This window comes from Bubalus bubalis, chromosome 7 (assembly GCF_019923935.1).
Source record: "Bubalus bubalis isolate 160015118507 breed Murrah chromosome 7, NDDB_SH_1, whole genome shotgun sequence".
Taxonomy (NCBI): Eukaryota; Metazoa; Chordata; class Mammalia; order Artiodactyla; family Bovidae; genus Bubalus; species Bubalus bubalis.
Genome location: NC_059163.1, coordinates 95,386,215 through 95,404,698, shown reverse-complemented (window position 1 = coordinate 95,404,698; position 18,484 = coordinate 95,386,215). Strand labels below are relative to the sequence as shown.

The 18,484-nt window shown below is 41.6% G+C and overlaps 1 long non-coding RNA gene across 1 annotated transcript; it reads right to left on the bottom strand.

Annotated features, from left to right (window-relative positions):
• Nucleotides 1-924: 924 nt before the first annotated feature.
• LOC123334499 lies at nucleotides 925-12,455 on the bottom strand. The gene is made up of 3 exons (XR_006552468.1): nucleotides 12,175-12,455; nucleotides 8,820-8,876; nucleotides 925-1,910 (listed from the first exon to the last, which is right to left on the bottom strand). It is a non-coding gene; the product is annotated as an uncharacterized LOC123334499 (long non-coding RNA).
• Nucleotides 12,456-18,484: the final 6,029 nt, after the last annotated feature.

The window sequence follows — 18,484 nt, the reverse complement described above, 5'->3', positions numbered from 1 at the left end:
ACAGGGTTTTTTTTTTAATTTTATTGGAATATAGTTGGTTCACAATGTTGTGCTATTTTCAGGCGTGCAGCAAAGAAATTCAGTTTATATATATATATATATATATATATATATATATATTTTTTTTTAAGATTCTTTTCTCATATAGGTTATCACAGAACACTGAGTGGAGGTCCCTGTACTGTACAGAAGGTCCTTGCTGGTTACCTATCTTGTATATAGCAGTGTGTGTATGTTCAGCCCCAGCTCCTGATTTACTCCTCTCCACTCCCACTTTTCTCTCTGAACACCAGTTTTCTCATCATAAAGGTGGCATAATAATAATGAGAGCATATTGTTATGGGTATGGAATTAATAGCCAGTGGTACATGGAAAGCACTTACTGTAGTGCCTTTCACTTCGCTGTTGTTGTCTATTATTTTTATCTCTGCTTCTAGGATGAAAATGATTTAGTACAGGAATGGGAAGATTTATCAGAGAATAGTTACCTGGCTAATTCTCAATACTTGATCCTATTATAAGACTGGAGTGAAATTTCAGGCATATTACAGGCTTCCAGGGTCCTTACTTATCTTTAGTTTTTCCAGTAGGAATTCTAAACTTTAATTATTTACTGGTAGTTCTGGGTGTTAAGCAAGCAATTAGTTACGTTATGCTAGTTATGACACGTCTATCTCCTGTTATGATTGTTTTTTTCTACAAAGTCTCGATCAGAAAGTTGTGTTTCAAAGAGGTTTCAGTTTCTAACAACGGGAGACCCTTTCTAATTAGTTACCAAACTCTCTTTGTCATATGTTTGAACAACATTTGGGGAGTGTATAAGGAGTTGAGGGAAGAAGCACACAGAACAGTTGGATCTTCCCAACCCAGGGATCGAACCCAGACCTCCTGCATTGCAGCCTGGTTCTTTATTATCTGAGCCACCAGGGAAGAATTTGCAAAGGGCATGGTAAACCTTTCTACTTTACTCATTTAGTCATTGAATATTTCTTAAGAATTTAAGAGTGACCAAGTATTATGACAAGCAACCCCAAAATTTCATTGGTTTTATACAACCTGATTTAGTTCTTATATACAAAGTCAAATCAGATATTCCTGATCAGCAGTTTTAATTTAAATGATGACAAAAGATCCCAGATAGTCCCATCAGTGACTCTGCCTTGTCCTAGGGTATCTTCAGAGTCTTCTTCCCAATGCTTTACACTCAGCCAGACCACAGCAAAAAGAAAGAGATCTCATAAAGTTGAGGTCCTGGCACCTATCCACCTTAATTCATAATAGATACACATCCCTTCTGTTCTCAGTGCCTTGGCAAGAACCAGTTACATGGTCTCACTTAGATGCATGGGAAGCTAGGAAAAGTAGACAGGTAGCCACCCACCAGAAACAAGTCTACATACACTGTGGAAAGAGAATATGATTCAGTGTTGCTCAGCTAGCCATCAGCCATAAGCACCCAACTGCTGGGGATATATCAATTTTTTTTAAAGTAAATCTTTCTCATCATGAAGCTTTCAGTCTGGTGTATCTTTAATTAGGAGCTCCCTCCTAATGACTCAGTGTGTTGAATTGCCTTTCATCAACTTAACTCTCACTCCAGTCTACATTGTGGAACTACATGTCCCAGAATCTCTTTTCGGCATCATTCAAGGTTAGATCCTGCCAATGAGACATTCACAAAGATTTTAAAGAGAAGAAGCCTTTTTCTCAGCAGCAGCTGTTTGCAGGCAGATGAGATCATTGCTGGCAGCACTCTTTGGCTTTCGGCGCTTCTCCCAGGAATCACCTGCTATAAGCAGGCAGCTGAGATCATCAACAGAAGCTTCCAGTGGCTCCAGCCATCCTCCTGAGAATAGCCCACTTCACAACTCCATGCAGCTAGGATCGCAGAAAGTGGCTCTCCAGTAATCCTGCAGATTTCAAACTTGCTAAATAATAACCTTCCAGGCTTTCTCTCCCACACTCATTCTAATGATCTGGGTTAATTTTATCCCTACACAAATACTAGGATAATTTCTAGTTTCTGACAAAACTTGAAGACACTCAGGATATAAAAGTTCAGTGCATTTAATCAGTAATTTAAAAAATATTTTTCAGTTCCTGATATATGTCAGTTCTATGTTAGATGTTAGAGAACACAATTTGACAAGTCCAATAAATAAACGTCTGCCTTCATTGTGCTTATATGTAATGATCTCAGTGAGAAACACGATATAAAACAAAATAAACAAATTCTGACAAGGGTTTTAAAGAAAAACTATAGGGCACTATGAGAGAGAACATTTTTCAAGAAAGGTAAAATAAAAGCTAGGCTGGGTGGATAGACAACCACAACACTCCACCCTAGCCACAGCTGGACCTTACAATGTGTTTATAAAAATCTTCTTCGTTCTTTTTTTTAATAAATATATATATTTATTTGGCTGTGTTGAGTCTTAGTTCCTGCGGTCTGGATCTTCACTGTGATGTGCAGCATGTGGGATGTGTTAATAGTTCCCTGGGATAGAACCCAGGCCCCCTGAATTGAGAGCATGGAATCTTAGCCACTAGAGCATCAGGGAAGTCCCTACTTGGTTGTGTGTGTGTTATGTGTGTGTGCGCACATGCATGCACACACTTGTCAGTTGTGTCTGTCTCTTTTGGACCCCATGGACTGTGGCCCTCTAGGCTCCTCTGTTCATGGGATTCTTCAGGCAAAAGTACTGAAGTGGGTTGACATTTCCTTCTCCAGGGGATATTCCTGACCCAGGGATCCAAACCCATGTCTCTTGCATTACAGGCAGATTCTTTACCATCTGAGCCACCAGGGAGGCCCACTCAGTTCTTTATATCTCTTTAACCTTTATATTCTTGGACTCCAAAATCACTGCAGATGGTGATTGCGGCCATGAAATTAAAAGACTCCTGCTCCTTGGAAGAAAAGCTGTGACCAACCTAGACAGCATATTAAAAAGCAGAGACATTACTTTGTCAACAAAGATCTGTCTAGTCAAAGCTATGGTTTTTCCAGTAGTCATGTATGGATGTGAGAGTTGGACCATAAAGAAAGCTGAGCGCTGAAGAATTGATGCTTTTGAACTGTGGTATTGGAAAAGACTCATGAGAGTCCCTTGGACTGCAAGGAGATCCAGCCAGTCTATCCTAAAGGAAATCAGTCCTGAATATTCACTGGAAGGACTGATGCTGAAGCTGAAGCTCTAGTACATTGGCCACCTGATGCAAAGAGCTGATGAATTAGAAAAGACCCTGATGCTGGGAAAGAGTGAAGGCAGGAAGAGAAGGGGACAACAGAGGATGAGATGGTTGGATGGCATCACCGACTCAATGGACATGAGTTTGAGTAAACTGCAGGATTTGGTGATGGACAGGGAGGTCTGGAATGCTGCAATCCATGGGATCGGACATGACTGAGTGACTGAACTGAACCTTCAGAGATAGGCCTTTTAATTTATCTGTTTCCAACTTTTTAATATAATCAAGGAAACCTCTTGTAACCTCTGTCCAGTAATTCAAAACTTGGCCTCTGCCCAGACTAGCTACTTGCCCTGTGGTGTTATTGCCTAGAACCAGGGTCCAGCCTTATTCCTTGTAAATAAGCTTCAGCACACATCTATCATTCAAAAAAAATGTATTGAACACCTTATGTATGTTGAGCCCTGGTGATATAATTGAATAGGATTTATACAATTTCTGTCCTTACAGAGCTGGGAGTGGGAGGGGTTGGGGGGGATCAAAGGCACAAGGAAGAAGGAGGACATCCATGAAAGGAAATACTGCAGCTGCTACTAAGTCACGTGAGTCGTGTCTGACTCTGTGCAACCCCATGGACGGCAACCCACCAGGATCCCCCGTCCCTGGGATTCTCCAGGCAAGAACACTGGAGTAGGCTGCCATTTCCTTCTCCAATGAATGAAAGTGAAAAGTGAAAGGGAAGTCGCTCAGTCATGTCCGACTCTTCACGACCCCATGGACTGCAGCCCACCAGGCTCCTTGGTCCATGGGATTTTCCAGGCAAGAGTACTGGAGTGGGTCGCCAGTGCCTTCTCCGAAAGGAAGTACAGGAGCAACTAATCCAAACTTGGCAGATTTGAGTTTCCCAGAAGAACCACCTTCTGCCCAAGACCCAAAGGATGCTCAGAAAATTATTTTGGCACCAGAAAGAGGTAACATACTCCTGACAGAAGGAACAGTCTTGGCAAAACTCAGAAGTAAGAGAGACCGTGACAGGTGTCCTTTAAGAGGATCTGGAAAGAGTTTAACACAGCTGGATTTTAAATTCATGCTGACTGATACAATAGATGAGGCCAGAGAATTAAGAAGGAATAGATTTTACGGGAAACAGCAGGTCATATTGGAGAATTTGAATTTTAAGAACAATGTGGAGCCGTTGAAGAGTATAAACTAAAGGAACATGTAGGATTGATTTTGTATTTTGGAAATTTGATTCCAGCTACCACATGGAGAAAGGGAAGGAAGGAGAGAAAGATGAGAAAGGGAAGAGGAGGCATCATATAGAAAATTATTGCCATAATACAAGTGAAAAATCATGGTAGTTTAGTTGATGGCAGTGAGTCTTTCTCTGGATTTACTGACTACTACTGTGTTTTATTTATTTTCCTGACTTACCCCCTCATAGTCCTTTCAAGATGTTAAAATCCCACTACAAATTTGTCTCAGTAGCTGAATTTCTACTACATGACACCAAATATACTTGAAAGTAATTGATCCCCAGGCTGTCCCTCTGCTGATTTCTTAACCATGTGTTCCCCAACTAGGCCATGCTAGGGTTCCAAGAAGTACCAGAACCTGTGTATATGCATGCTCAGTAGTGTCTGACTCTGCAACCCCATGGACTGTAGCCCACCAGGCTCTTCTGTCCATGGAAGTCTCCAAGCAAGAATATTGGAGTGATGTACCATTTCGTACTGCAGGGGATCTTTCCAACCCAGGGATCAAACATTGGCATCTAGTGCAGACCTTTCTCTAAATAATTCCTACTTAACTACTTCCTGGCTTCCCTGGTAGCTCAGACGGTAAAGAATCTGCCTGCAATGCAGGAGACCCAGGTCCGATCCCTGGGTCAGGAAGATCCCCTGGAGAAGGAAATAGCAACCAACTCCAGTATTCTTGCTCGGAGAATCCCATGGAAAGATGAGCCTGGTGAGCTAGTCCATGGGGTCACAAAGAGTCAGATACGACTGAGTGACTAACACTAACTACCTCCTATTTTCTGATGCAAAGACACTTCAACTTGCTGTCATTCCTCTGTGAAACTGTCTGCCCCCCAAGTCTTTACCATTTTCCCCTACTCTGTCATAGTCATTTTCTCAGTCTGAATTTAATAGCTATTTTGACCTGAATAGGCAAATTCATGTTTCAAATATTATGAGAGCAATTATAAGTTTATGGAGACACTGATTCCTTCATTCAGTAGTCACTGAAGGTCAAACCCTATGGTTAGAATTTTGCTAACCTCTGAAAAGAATAAAAGATGTTTATGGCACATAATTTCTCCTTCCAAGAAGTTAACAAACCAGTTTGCAAGCCCAAGAATATGAGCACTGAGCACTTAGCAAATAAGATATTTAATTTTCTCAAAATGATAGGTATTAATTTAATTTGAATGCTTACAATGTGCCAGCCTCTGTCCTAATGCATGACATGTTCTATACTTTTTAATTATTATAATAATCCTGCAAAGTGGTTGTTATTATTCCAATTCTTAAAATAAGGAAATAAGACTCAGGGAAAGTAGATGACTTGTCCAAAATTGTACAGATGATAAGTGGTAAAAATTGATTCAATTCCCAGTCTGTTTTCCCTCAGGGAATTTGCTTTTTACTCATATGCTATGGTGCTTGCCTTCTAATGCCCATGTATCATTTTATATTCTCATCTAAAACCCATTATCTTCACTTAAAACATGTTCTGGAAAGAAATATGGTGGGATGAACAAAGACATGAATGGCAAAATGCTTTCAACTTTTATGGTAACTCCAGTTGATTTATTGTAGTTGACCAAAACGCTGTCTTAAGAGAAGTAACCTATAAAAAGTATTTTGAGACTGCATTTGAGCTCAGTGTGAAATAAAGCCATCTTTAATTTGTGTTGTTTTCCCTGAAGTCAGAATAGAGAAATTGTGATACTAAAGTGTGTTAGAAGCTATCTGTGTGCAAAGAAGTCCACAAGACATATACAACTGCCTTGGAAGGAAAGTTATGACCAAATTAGATAGCACATTAAAAAGCAGAGACATTACTTTGCCAACAAAGGTTCATCTAGTCAAGGCTATGGGTTTTCCAGTGGTCATGTATGGATGTGAGAGTTTGTGAAGAATGCCGAAGAATTGATGCTTTTGAACTGTGGTGTTGGAGAAGACTCTTGAGAGTCCCTTGGACTGCAAGGAGATCCAACCAGTCCATTCTGAAGGAGATCAGCCCTGGGTGTTCTTTGGAAGGAATGATGCTAAAGCTGAAACTCCAGTACTTTGGCCACCTCATGCAAAGAGTTGACTCATTGGAAAAGACTCTGATGCTGGGAGGGATTGGGGGTAGGAGGAGAAGGTGATGACAGAGGATGAGATGGCTGGATGGCATCACCGACTCAATGCATGTGAGTCTCAGTGAACTCCGGGAGTTGGTGATGGACAGGGAGGCCTGGTGTGCTGCGATTCATGAGGTTGCAAAGAGTCGGACATGACTGAGCGACTGAACTGAACTGAACTGAATAACAGTAAGGACTTACATGAATTTTTATATCATATGTATGTCTTAAGCTAGCATCTTACAGTTCTATATCTTCAAAGCATTTGTATCCAGCAATCCAGAAAAGAAAAAGCAAAAGAGAACTGTGAGGGAATAATAGGCCAAACCAGTCCAGTGGTTAGGATTCCACTCAAGAGTCATTGGGCACATGTTCAATCCCTGGGCAGGGATCTGTATATATATGTATATATACAGTTTATATATATGGTTGTATATACTATATGTATATATACTGTATATTTATATGACTCTATATATATATAGTGCTTTTGAGCACACTTAAAATCTAGCTGGTATGACTGAGAAACTGAGATTTTTATTTCACTTCATCTTAAGTATTCGGATTAAAATACTGATACTTTTTTTGGCTATTGGAAACATTTAAATATGTTTAGAGTAACTTGGATATGTGATTCTACTCTTTAGCTATAAATGTTATGAAATCTAAAAACAGATCAAGTAATTTCAATGAAAATTAACTTTTAAATTCAAATGTACTATAAGTATAAAATACACACAGGATTTTGAAGATTTAGCCCACACACACAAAAAATGTAAGATATTTAATAATTATTATATTGGTTATGTGTTGAGTATTTTGGATATATTGGGTTAAATATATCCAAAATAGTCAAATATACTATTATATAGTTAAATAGTCAAATATACTAGTCAAATCAATTTCACCTATTTTTTTCACTATTTAATGCAATCAATTCCCTAAGGTCAGCAAGTAAAGAATCTGCTTACAATGCAGGCAATCCAGGAGACTCGGATTTGATTCCTGGGTGGGAAAGATCCCATGGAGGAGGAAATGGTAATCCACTCCAGTATTCTTGCCTGAAAAATACAATGGACAGTGTAGCCTGGTGGGCAACAGTCCAAAGGGTCACAAAGAGTGGGAGACGACTGAGCGACTAAGCATGTAGAGAACGTTTTAAATTCTATACGAAGCTCACATTTTATGTCTACTAGGAGAAGGCACTGGCGACCCACTCCAGTACTCTTGTGGAGAATCCCATGGACAGAGGAGCCTGGTGGGCTGCAGTCCATGGGGTCACGAAGAGTCAGACGTGACTGAGCAACTTCCCTTTCACTTTTCACTTTCATGCATTGGAGAAGGAAATGGCAACCCACTCCAGTGTTCTTGCCTGGAGAATCCCAGGGATGGGGGAGCCTGGTGGGCTGCCGTCTATGGGGCCGCACAGAGTTGGACACGACTGACGTGACTTAGCAGCAGACAACATTGGATCAGATACTACAAATCACAGGGATTGAGGGTTAAAGGGGGGGTAAAGTCAGTATTGATTTAATCAAATATTCAGGTAGGTATTTGTTCTAGCTCAGTATTTCTCAGATCTTTTTTTTTGCCCATTACCATTCCCTAAGGTGCCTTTTTGGACATGTTTTTCCTGGTTGTTCTCCTCATGAAATTTGATCATCAAAGATGTAGTGTACTGTCCATCTGCTTTTTTACTGTGGCCCTTTGAAGGTACCACAAACCATTCTAATATCTGAGATGTTCTTGCCCAGCACATACTTAATAACTTGTCCCTTTGAAAACGATATTTTTCCCATTGATAATCTGTTATGTGAACTGGGAAGAGTTAAGTGACTAGAGGTCCTACTGAGAATAGAAGGTGACTTCAGACAGTATGAAGCCATGACAAATAAGGTTTCACACTGTCTGAAATGAGTTAAATGGGAAAGGAGTAAGTTGAAGAAGAGGAGGTTGAGGTACTATAATGAGGATCTCCTCTCTGAGTATAAATACTTATGTTCGGTGCCCACAATTATCCAACACAGTTTTTCTTTGTATACACCTTTGAATTCCACATTTTTCTAGACAGGTATAAGTTGGGGCAACACTTAACTCACAATAATGTCTGTTGTAGAATGAATAAATACATATCATCAATATAAGAAGTGTTGTATCACTAATTCCTCCCATACAGATGCCAATTCTATAATTGGAGATGAAATGAGGAAAAAAGTATATATAGCATGTGCTAGCTTAATTTCTAGGTGTTGGAATCTAATAAAACAAGCATTACCCCATCATGAGCTCCTCCATGGTTTTTGTCTTCCTCTTGTCTTCACTACTCATACACCTATAGGAATGTAAAATAAGGGTAATCATCATTAGAGGAAGATGAACCCTAAAATGTAGTGAAAAGTCCAGTAAGTTCAGCTTTCTATAAATGAAGATTCATGTAAATAAAATTTATTTTCCTTGTATTGGTCTCATAGGGTGATTTCATATAAAGTATCTTAGGAGGCAAAATGAAGCAACATCTAGCCCCTAGATGTTGGGAGAAAATAATTTTCCTTAAACGTATAGAGTATAAGGTTGGAAAATGTATGTCTTGAGATAATAATGTAATGATAAACCAACAAATAAATCTGCATTAAGTCATAGGTAATAAAAAGCGAAGTGATGAGTAAGTGTTTTCCAGGTTTTTGCTACTACTGTCCAAGAACACTACTGTCCTAGCCAGCTGACAAAGTTTTCAAGTGTTCTTGCAAGATCTATCCTTGTAATGAAGATGAGTATCAATGCTGCATGACAATTTATAAGCATCATTTTTTTTAAAGAATGCAATTGATTTTATTTTTTATTTTCTTTTGGCTACACCAGCACAGCATGTGGTATCTTATAATAGCTCCCTGATCAGGGATTGAACCCACACCCCCTGCATTGGAAACACAGAGTCTTAACCACTGGACCACCAAGAAGTCCCTTAAAAGCATTATTTAAATTTTGAATCCTGACTCAAGCAAATTTCTGATTTGAATTTAGCCCTTCTGACCAGAAAAACTCCTCAGCTGATCAGCTGTTTTAAGTTTTCCTACCAGTCGGGTAGGAATATTTTTCACTGAAAATTTATGAGCTAGCATTTTAGATTTTAAATAAGTCCATTGGATGCACTCAAAATGTAGTATGTTATAAACCTTTGTATTTTTCACATAAATCCCTCCCCTTTCCACCTGTTCCTTTACTCCCCATCTGTACAAATAGTCGAGAAGAATGGAGCTATCACTTCAGCTAAATGCTGGGAATTTCTCTGAAAATTCTTGCTCTTCTTGGTTCTTGCTTTAAGATTAGTCATTGCAGCCCATCACCTCTTCCATGTGCATCACCATGGATACTGTCTTAGCCCCTCATCAATACTCCCCAACTCTGTCAAGTTCTATCACTTCTTTTGAATCAATTATTGCCTTAAACAGTACTGTGCTAACCCTGACTGACATGGCTAAAGTGACTAAGACAAAAAAAGGGAATTTATTGGCTCAAGTAACTAAGGATGGTGGGGCTTCCTAGGTGGAGCAGTGGTAAAGAATCTGCTTGCCAATGCAGGAGCCGCAAGAGATACAGGTTCGATCCTTGAGTCAGGAAGATCCCCAGGAGAAGGAAAGGGCAACCCACCCCAGTATTCTTGCCTGGAGAATCCCATGGACAGAGGAGCCTGGCGGGCTACAGTCCATGGGATCGCAAAGAGCCAGACATGACGTAGTGAGTAAACAGCAACAGCTAAGAATGGTAAGAACAGCTCTGGCCTCAGTTGCAGCTGCGTCTACAGACTCGAGCCTCTTTTTGGGTTTCTTTTTCTGTCCCTCAGCTCTGGTTTTGTTGATGTATTGGGTCAATCTCACCTTTTTGCAGACAGCCTTTCTCTACCCAGTGATGGTGGTAGACATGGAATTGCATGGGCAGGTCCTTCCAGGAGCTGCTGCCAGCTGTAGGGGATGCAATGAGCGAACAGCTTTCCGCTGCCAGCTCCTTTCAGATCTGCCTCAGCTGGGAAGAGCCATCTCACTGTAGATCACACCTTTTCTGTGTGGCATGCATCTGGGGACAAAGTAAGGCTGGCCAATGGGCTCTTCTCACTCCAGAGCTCCCTGCCAGTTGGGCCAGTGTGTGTGTATGTGTGTGTGTGTGTGCACGCGCACGTGTGTGCGAGTGCTCAGTTGTGTCTGATTTTTGCGACCCCATGGACTGAAGCCTACCAGGCTCCTCTGTGCATGAGATTTCCCAGGCAAGAATACTGGAGTAGGTTGCCAGTTGGGCCAGGGCTTTGTCAAACCCGCACCACAATTCCACTTCTCCCTCTGCTCAGCAATGGATTTTTTTCATTCCCTCTACAGGGTTGACCCTTAATGAACCCCTGCACCCCGAACTCCATCTCTGTGTTCCTCCAGAGCACCCAACCTATAACAGTGGGGTTTGTGGCCTAAATGACTGGAATTTCCAGAATCCCAGCTCCACGGTGCCAGGATCAGGGCTCAGCCTGCCCCCTCCAGCTGATTAGAACAATCCTAAGGATGGATTCTGATTGGGCCTATTTAGTTTACATTTCATTCCCTGGGGAAATCACCAGGTCCATAGCGTCAGGGGCTGGGTGACCCCCACCAAGATCACACAGAGTGAGGAAAGGTCATCCAAAGGAAGGAAAAGTTGAGTTTTGTTATCTTTCATAGATTCAACTGAGGGCTCTTTCTGAAATACAGGTCTAAGTCTGTTTTTCTCTTGTTTAAACACCTCCAGCTTTCTCCAATGCCTATAGCAGAATAATGGTGAAAAACATTCACAATAGCATAGAACTTTCTAAAGGACGTAGATGCAGCAAAGGGCCCCCCTCATTTTTGTGAGGCATATTACTTAGGAATGCTTTCTGCCTCCAACAGGGCTGCATTTAGCATAAAAAGATATCTAGAGGAATGCAGTTGCTGCCTTCAGTTCAGCTGCTCCGATGTGTCAGGGCCAGCCGATGTCTTGGCAGTCCTATGGCTTTTCATTCGTGGTTACAACTCTGCCGCCAAGGCTTTAGCCATCATGACCTCACTTAAGGCAGGACAAAGAAGGAAGGAAGGAGACACACCACAGCTTTCCCCAAGCCAGCCCCCCAACACACACACACACACACAAACCCACCAGTTTCTACTAACAGTTTATGGGCCAGAAATGAGTCACATAAAAACCCCTAGCTGCAGGAGAGATGACTGAGAAAGCAAGGCTCTGTAGAAGTCATCAGGGGAGAAGTGGTTGAAAGCTAGGTAAGAAGTACAGTGAGAACAGGGGAGGTTTGTGGACAGACATTGAAAATGTTGTGAAATTGTAGGTTCCAGAGAGTCAGGGTACCAGAGCAGGAGACCGGAATGAGAGAGAACATGGTGAACAGAGTTAGAAAGCTTGAACTTAAGATTGTGGAGTTAGCTGAAGTCATTCATAATGACAAGGTATAAGATAGAGACCTAGGAGTCAGGGGCTAAGTGGGAGAGCAAATAGAGGGCGGGAAACAAAACAGGAGACATCTCTGATTTAACAGGTCTTACAGGCCACGCAAGTACTTGCCATGGAGCAGTCACTGGAAAAATGAATAATCAACTGACTTCCCAGCTGATATTTACCTGCAATCTTCATGTCTCTCCAGAGATGGAGGCCCTCTTGTCAAACAGTGTTCTCCTCTCCAATGTCCTGCAAGTACAAATGTCACCAGGCTCAGGGTCAAATCATAATCCCTCACTTACGTTCACTTATGTTCTCAGGTTAGCTTAATTATATCCATTTATCTCAGCCAAGCTGGAATCAAGATTGCCGGAGAAATATCAATAACCTCAGATATGCAGATGACACCACCCTTATGGCAGAAAGTGAAGAGGAACTAAAAAGCCTCTTGATGAAAGTGAAAGTGGAGAGTGAAAAAGTTGGCTTAAAGCTCAACATTCAGAAAACAAAGATCATGGCGTCCGGTCCCATCACTTCATGGGAAATAGATGGAGAAACAGTGGAAACAGTGTCAGACTTTACTTTTTTGGGCTCCAAAATCACTGCAGATGGTGACCATGAAATTAAAAGACACTTACTTCTTGGAAGGAAAGTTATGTCCAACCTAGATAGCATATTGAAAACAGAGATATTACTTTGCCAACAAAGGTCTGTCTAGTCAAGGCTATGGTTTTTCCCGTGGTCATGTATGGATGTGAGAGTTGGACTGTGAAGAAGGCTGAGCACCGAAGAATTGATGCTTTTGAACTGTGGTGTTGGAGAAGACTCTTGAGAGTCCCTTGGACTGCAAGGAGATCCAACCAGTCCATTCTGAAGGAGATCAGCCCTGGGTGTTCTTTGGAAGGAATGATGCTAAAGCTGAAACTCCAGTACTTTGGCCACCTCATGCAAAGAGTTGACTCATTGGAAAAGACTCTGATGCTGGGAGGGATTGGGGGCAGGAGGAGAAGGGGACGACAGAGGATGAGATAGCTGGATGGCATCGCTGACTCGATGGACATGAGTCTCAGTGGACTCTGGGAGTTGGTGATGGACAGGGAGGCCTGGCGTGCTGTGATTCATGGGGTTGCGAAGAGTCAAACACGACTGAGCGACTGAACTGAACTGATCTCAGCCAAAAATCTGAGATTTGTCTGACTCCTCCTGTTTCTCACAGTCTACGTCTTACCAGTTACAAGGTTCAGCAAAGCTAACTTAGAATTGGGCTTCCCTAATGGCTCAGTGGTAAAGAATCTGCCTGCCTATGCAGGAGACATGGGTAGGAACCCTGGATCAGGAAGATTTCCCTGAGTAGGAAATGGCAACCCACTCCAGTATTCTTGCCTGGGAAATCCCATGGACAGAGGGGCCTGGCGGGCTACAGTTCTTGGGGTCACCAAAGAGTCAAATAGGACTTAGCAACTAAAACAACAACAATTGAGAATTGTCTTTTTGTTTCTTCTCTTCCTCAAACACCTTAGTCAGATGTGCATCAGTTCTTAAGCAGGCTTTCGTAGTAGTCTTCAAAATTCTCTCTCTATATAGAAATATTTTTCTTTTTAAAACTATAAGTTTCTCAAATCTCAAAAGTAATATGTTAACCTCAATCTGTGACTCTAGGGGAAGTTGTACCATTTCTTCTTCATACCATCTGAGTACACTGGTACCCATCTTTCTCATCTTTCATATGGTTGACAACGTACATAACTAGTCACTTACAAAGATTATTTTTACTACTGTGAAAATAATGGGTCCATATGCCCTGCATACTAATTTAGAGGTTCCTTAGGCCAATATCGAACACACTGATGCATCTCAGTAATTTATGGATTATGTTTCAATTATTTTATAACTCTTGCTTATCAGAGTAGTTATCACTTGTTATAATCACATTCTCAATTGCCTGTTAGATTCTTAGCATTGGGAGGACAGAGGCATGACAATCTTGTTCACTGATATGCTCCTACTACCTGGAGCAAGATTTAGTGTCAAAAGCATTTTGAATGAATACCCAGATAAACAGCAAGAGCAAATAATGTGTCACTAAAACAAGAGCTGATATTTACTGAGAATGAACTATGAGCCAGTGGTATGAGGAAAGGTTATGTGCTTACATGCATTACCTCTTTCACTACTCAAAACCTAGGAAGTCAGTTCTATTACTAGTTCACTTTATCACCGAGGGAATTGAACCATAGAGAAATTGTCACTGGCCCGGATGTCATGACTACTAGGCAAAGGATTCCATGTTCTTAGTACTGTACTCTACTGTTCTCAGTCGTGTTCAACTCTTTGCCACCCATGGACTATCTCCTGCCAGGCTTCTCTGTCCATGGAATTTTCCAGGCAAGAACATTGAAGTAGCTTGCCATTTCCCTCTCCACCATGCTCTTAGTAACTGTGAAATTAATAAGTGAATTACCTTTTACAAGTTTTGAGCATACATCAAAATTTTCCTAAAATACACATTTGTCACTCTTTTGCATTGTGTCTCTTTACTAGGGCATTTTAATTGATCAAGGAGCAAGTCATTCCTGCAGCCTCTCTGCTCTCAACTGTGGTCAATAGGGAGTACCCTTACTGATCAATGCTTCATAGTTAGGACTTTATAGGAAATATTTCTTTTTTAAGATGAGATTTTAAATAGGAATTTTTTAATCTGGTTAACAGCTCAAGTAACTAGTGTTAATATATTTGCTGCAGTAAACCCTATTTTCATCTACTATACATATTTTCATTCTAGTCTGTGTATAATGTATGGTTTATTCATTAAATGGGCTTCTCCAGGGGCTCAGCTGGTAAAGAACCAACTTACCAATGCAGGAGACATAATAAAAGTGGATTCAATCACTGGGTCAGGAAGATCCCCTGGAGAAGGAAAATGTCAACCCACTCCAGTGTTCTTGCCTGGAAAATTCCATGGACAGAGGTGCTGGGGAGGCTACAGTCCATGGGGCCACAAAGAGTCAGACACAACTGAGCACGCACACATGCATGTATTCTATTAAGCATATTTGCTCTAAGGTTGAAGCAGCAATGACAAGGTATCCAAAATATTCTTAAATATTATACAAATGCAAGCCCCTCTTTCATTTCCAATATGGATTAGCATGAAGAATGTTTTGTTTTCTTGGCTGTTTGGAGTGAAGGTAGAGTTTCGGATCTCCTGGCAGCATTTATTAACACTAAGTGGTCCCTGAACTGCCATTTAGAGAAATGGGGTATGCAGGGCTGTGCAATGCTGAACTAGAGACATTTCTTTTTGCTAGTTCGTATAGAAAAAAATGAGATGGAAAATGAGGCATTTGGTCAGGGGATTGAGAATTTTGAAAACAGGGATTAAGTGGAAATTGAATTGTTTCTCCATGTGATGTGTAATATAAATCCCCTGTGCAGAAAAGAGTTAACACAGGAGACCCTGTTTCTGTGCTTTGAAAGTTCTGCTTGCAAGATTTTGCAAGGTTGACCCTTGATTGGTATCTGAAATGCTGGATTTCAGGGAAGCAGGGAGAACCATTCCCAGAATTGAGGTGAGTGGCCCATCGTGCCTAAAAGTGTGCAGACAACATGGTTTTTCCTGAACACCTGCTTTCCTTCTGGGAGTTTGGGATTTGGGTGCCAGGCAGAGTACCTATGTGGCCAGCCTCCAACAAAAACCCTGGGCACTGTGTGCTTAACAAGCTTCCCTGGTTAGCAACAAGTAGCAATGAGTTGTCACGACTCATTGTCAGGGGAATTAAGTGCATCTTGCACTACTCCACTGGGACAGACCTTTCAAAATTTATGCCTGACTTCACACGAACTCCATTCTTTGTGCATTTTCCCTTTGCTGATTGGGCTTTGTAGCCTTTTACTGTAATATATCATAGCTGTGAGTATGAGTATATACTGAATCTTGTGAGTTCTCCTAGCAAATCACCAAACCTGAGGGTGATCTTGGAGATGTTCAATATAGCATCTTATGCATTATGACTAAAACTCTTCAGTTTACCACACATCTATCAAGTTTTCACTGTGTACCCAAATGGGCTTCCCAGTGGCTCAGTGGTAAAGAATCCACCTGCCAATTAATGCAGAAGATGTGGCTTCAATCCCTGGATTGGGAAGATCTCCTAGAGAAAGAAATGGCAACCCGCTCCAGTATTCTTGCCTCATAAATCACATAGACAGAGCTGCCTAGTGAGTTACAGTCCATGGGGTCGCAAAAGAGCAACTTTTGCACTACTCAGCAACTAAAAACAACCACCCAAGTAGCTTTAAAACATTGGGAACATAAGAATGAGTAAGTTGTATCCCCTATTAAGAGGCCTTGGTCCAGGGGTACAGTTCTCACCCAAGGTTGATTTTATCTCCCAGGGGACATTTAGCAAAACTGGGGACAATTTTTATTGTCACCACTGGGACATTGCTATTGGCATCAAGTGGGTAGAAGCCAGTGAAGTTGCTAAACCACCTATAGAATAAATGGTACAGCTCTCCCCACCCCAATAAAGACTTATGCAGGCCAAAATGTCAACATGCCAAGGCTGAGAATCCCTGACCTAGTGGGAGAAACAGACACCTAAACAGATCATTTAAATGGAATGTGAAAGCTGTCTGTTGGCTTCTTCCCTTGCAGGAGTCTTGTCTTCTGCCCTAGTTTAGCCATTCACTCCCACAACTAGGGCACCCACCTGCCACCTTTTCACTTACACCCTCACAACCTCATATTTCTCATGATGAGTTTAAATTCCTCAGACAATTTCTATAATCATTCCCTTTCCTACCCACCCTACTCCCATATATCTATCTCCCTGTGCAGGCCTCACTTGGCCAACCACAACACTACTAAATCCAAGTCTGCACACTTACCCCAGACCCACAACACAGATGGATTTGATGGTTTCACTTCAAATTCATAATCACTAACCATCAAGTGAGCCTGAAAGTTGCCAAAGTGGTCCATCTAGTCAAAGCTATGGTTTTTCCAGCAGTCATGTATGGATGTGACAGTTGGACTATAAAGAAAGCTGAACACTGAAGAATTGATGCTTTTGAACTGTGATGTTGGATAAGACTTTTGAGAGTCCCTTGGACTGCAAGGAGATCCCACCAGTCAATCCTAAAGGAAATTAGTCCTGAATATTCATTTGAAGGACTGATGCTGAAGCTGAAACTCCAATATTTTGGCCACCTGATGCAAAGAACTGACTCATTGGAAAAGACCCAGATACTGGGAAAGATTGAAGGTGGGAGGAGAAGGGGACGACAGATGGTTGGATGGCATCACTGACTCGATGGACATGAGTTTGACTAAGCTCCAGGAGTTTGTGATGGACAGGGAGGCCTGGCGTGCTTCAGTCCATGGGGTTGCAAAGAGTCGGACACGACCGAGCGACTGAACTGAACTGAAATCTTTCACTTAGTGATTTCATACCTTGCCCTCTCTCCTCACGTTTCCTGTACCTCCTACTCCTTTGTTACTTTCAAGATACATGGGCTGTTTCCAGTGTGACACTGGAGAAAATAAAAACAATCAGTACTTCCTCAAGCTCTCACAGTCAGCTACCTGTGTACAGGCACTTGACCCCAAGTCCTCTGTCTTCCTGCTGTTATGAAGGATGAACTCCATTTGTCAGCCAGTTCCAACCCGCTCACTTGCTCAAGGACATCACTCCACCAACTCTTTCCATTTTCTCCTGCATCATCCTTGTCTCCTCTCTATTGAAGGTTTCCTGTCAACAGAAAAATACGCTATTAGCTTCCCCAACTTAAAAACCTTCCTCTCCTGATCCCAGCGTTTCCTCTATCCCCCATTTCTCACCTCCCCTTCATAGAAATATTCTCAGAATAGTTCTATGTATTTGCTGCTTTGAATTTGCCTCCTTCTCAATTCAGGTTTCTACCAGCTTTACTCTTCCCAATCTGCTCTTGTCATCCATGCACCACCCTGCGATGGCAAGTTGTCTTCTTCTAAGTCAGAGGCAGTAGGGAAACTCAGGCTCTCCCTGAACTCCAGGGCTGTGCTGAGGTCCCAGCTTCTCTGTGAACCTGATTCCGCTATTCTGATTTCTTTCACCAACAGCACAGTCCCTCTAAGCTCTCTGACTCACCTCCTCGTGCTAATTGTTTTGTTCTCTGAGCGGCTCTAAACTCAATTTCAATGAAAAATAATTCAGTTGGCCAACTCATAGTTTCAAGCCAAGCTTCAACATATACAATCTACCAGGCTATGGATTGGCTGATTAGGTTCAGGTATACACTGGTCACATATACACAAAATTAGCCCATTATTGCTTCTCTGAGTTGACAGCTGATGGAGAGGGAGTGTTCACAGGAACACTAGGCATTAAAGACAATGTATTGTAGCCAGTGTAAATTTCTAATCATTTCTCCCTAATGGCATGGGTCACACACCGCCTTAAAATATAGTAATCTTTGCACATTACATGTAGCATTCTCTAGATTTAAATG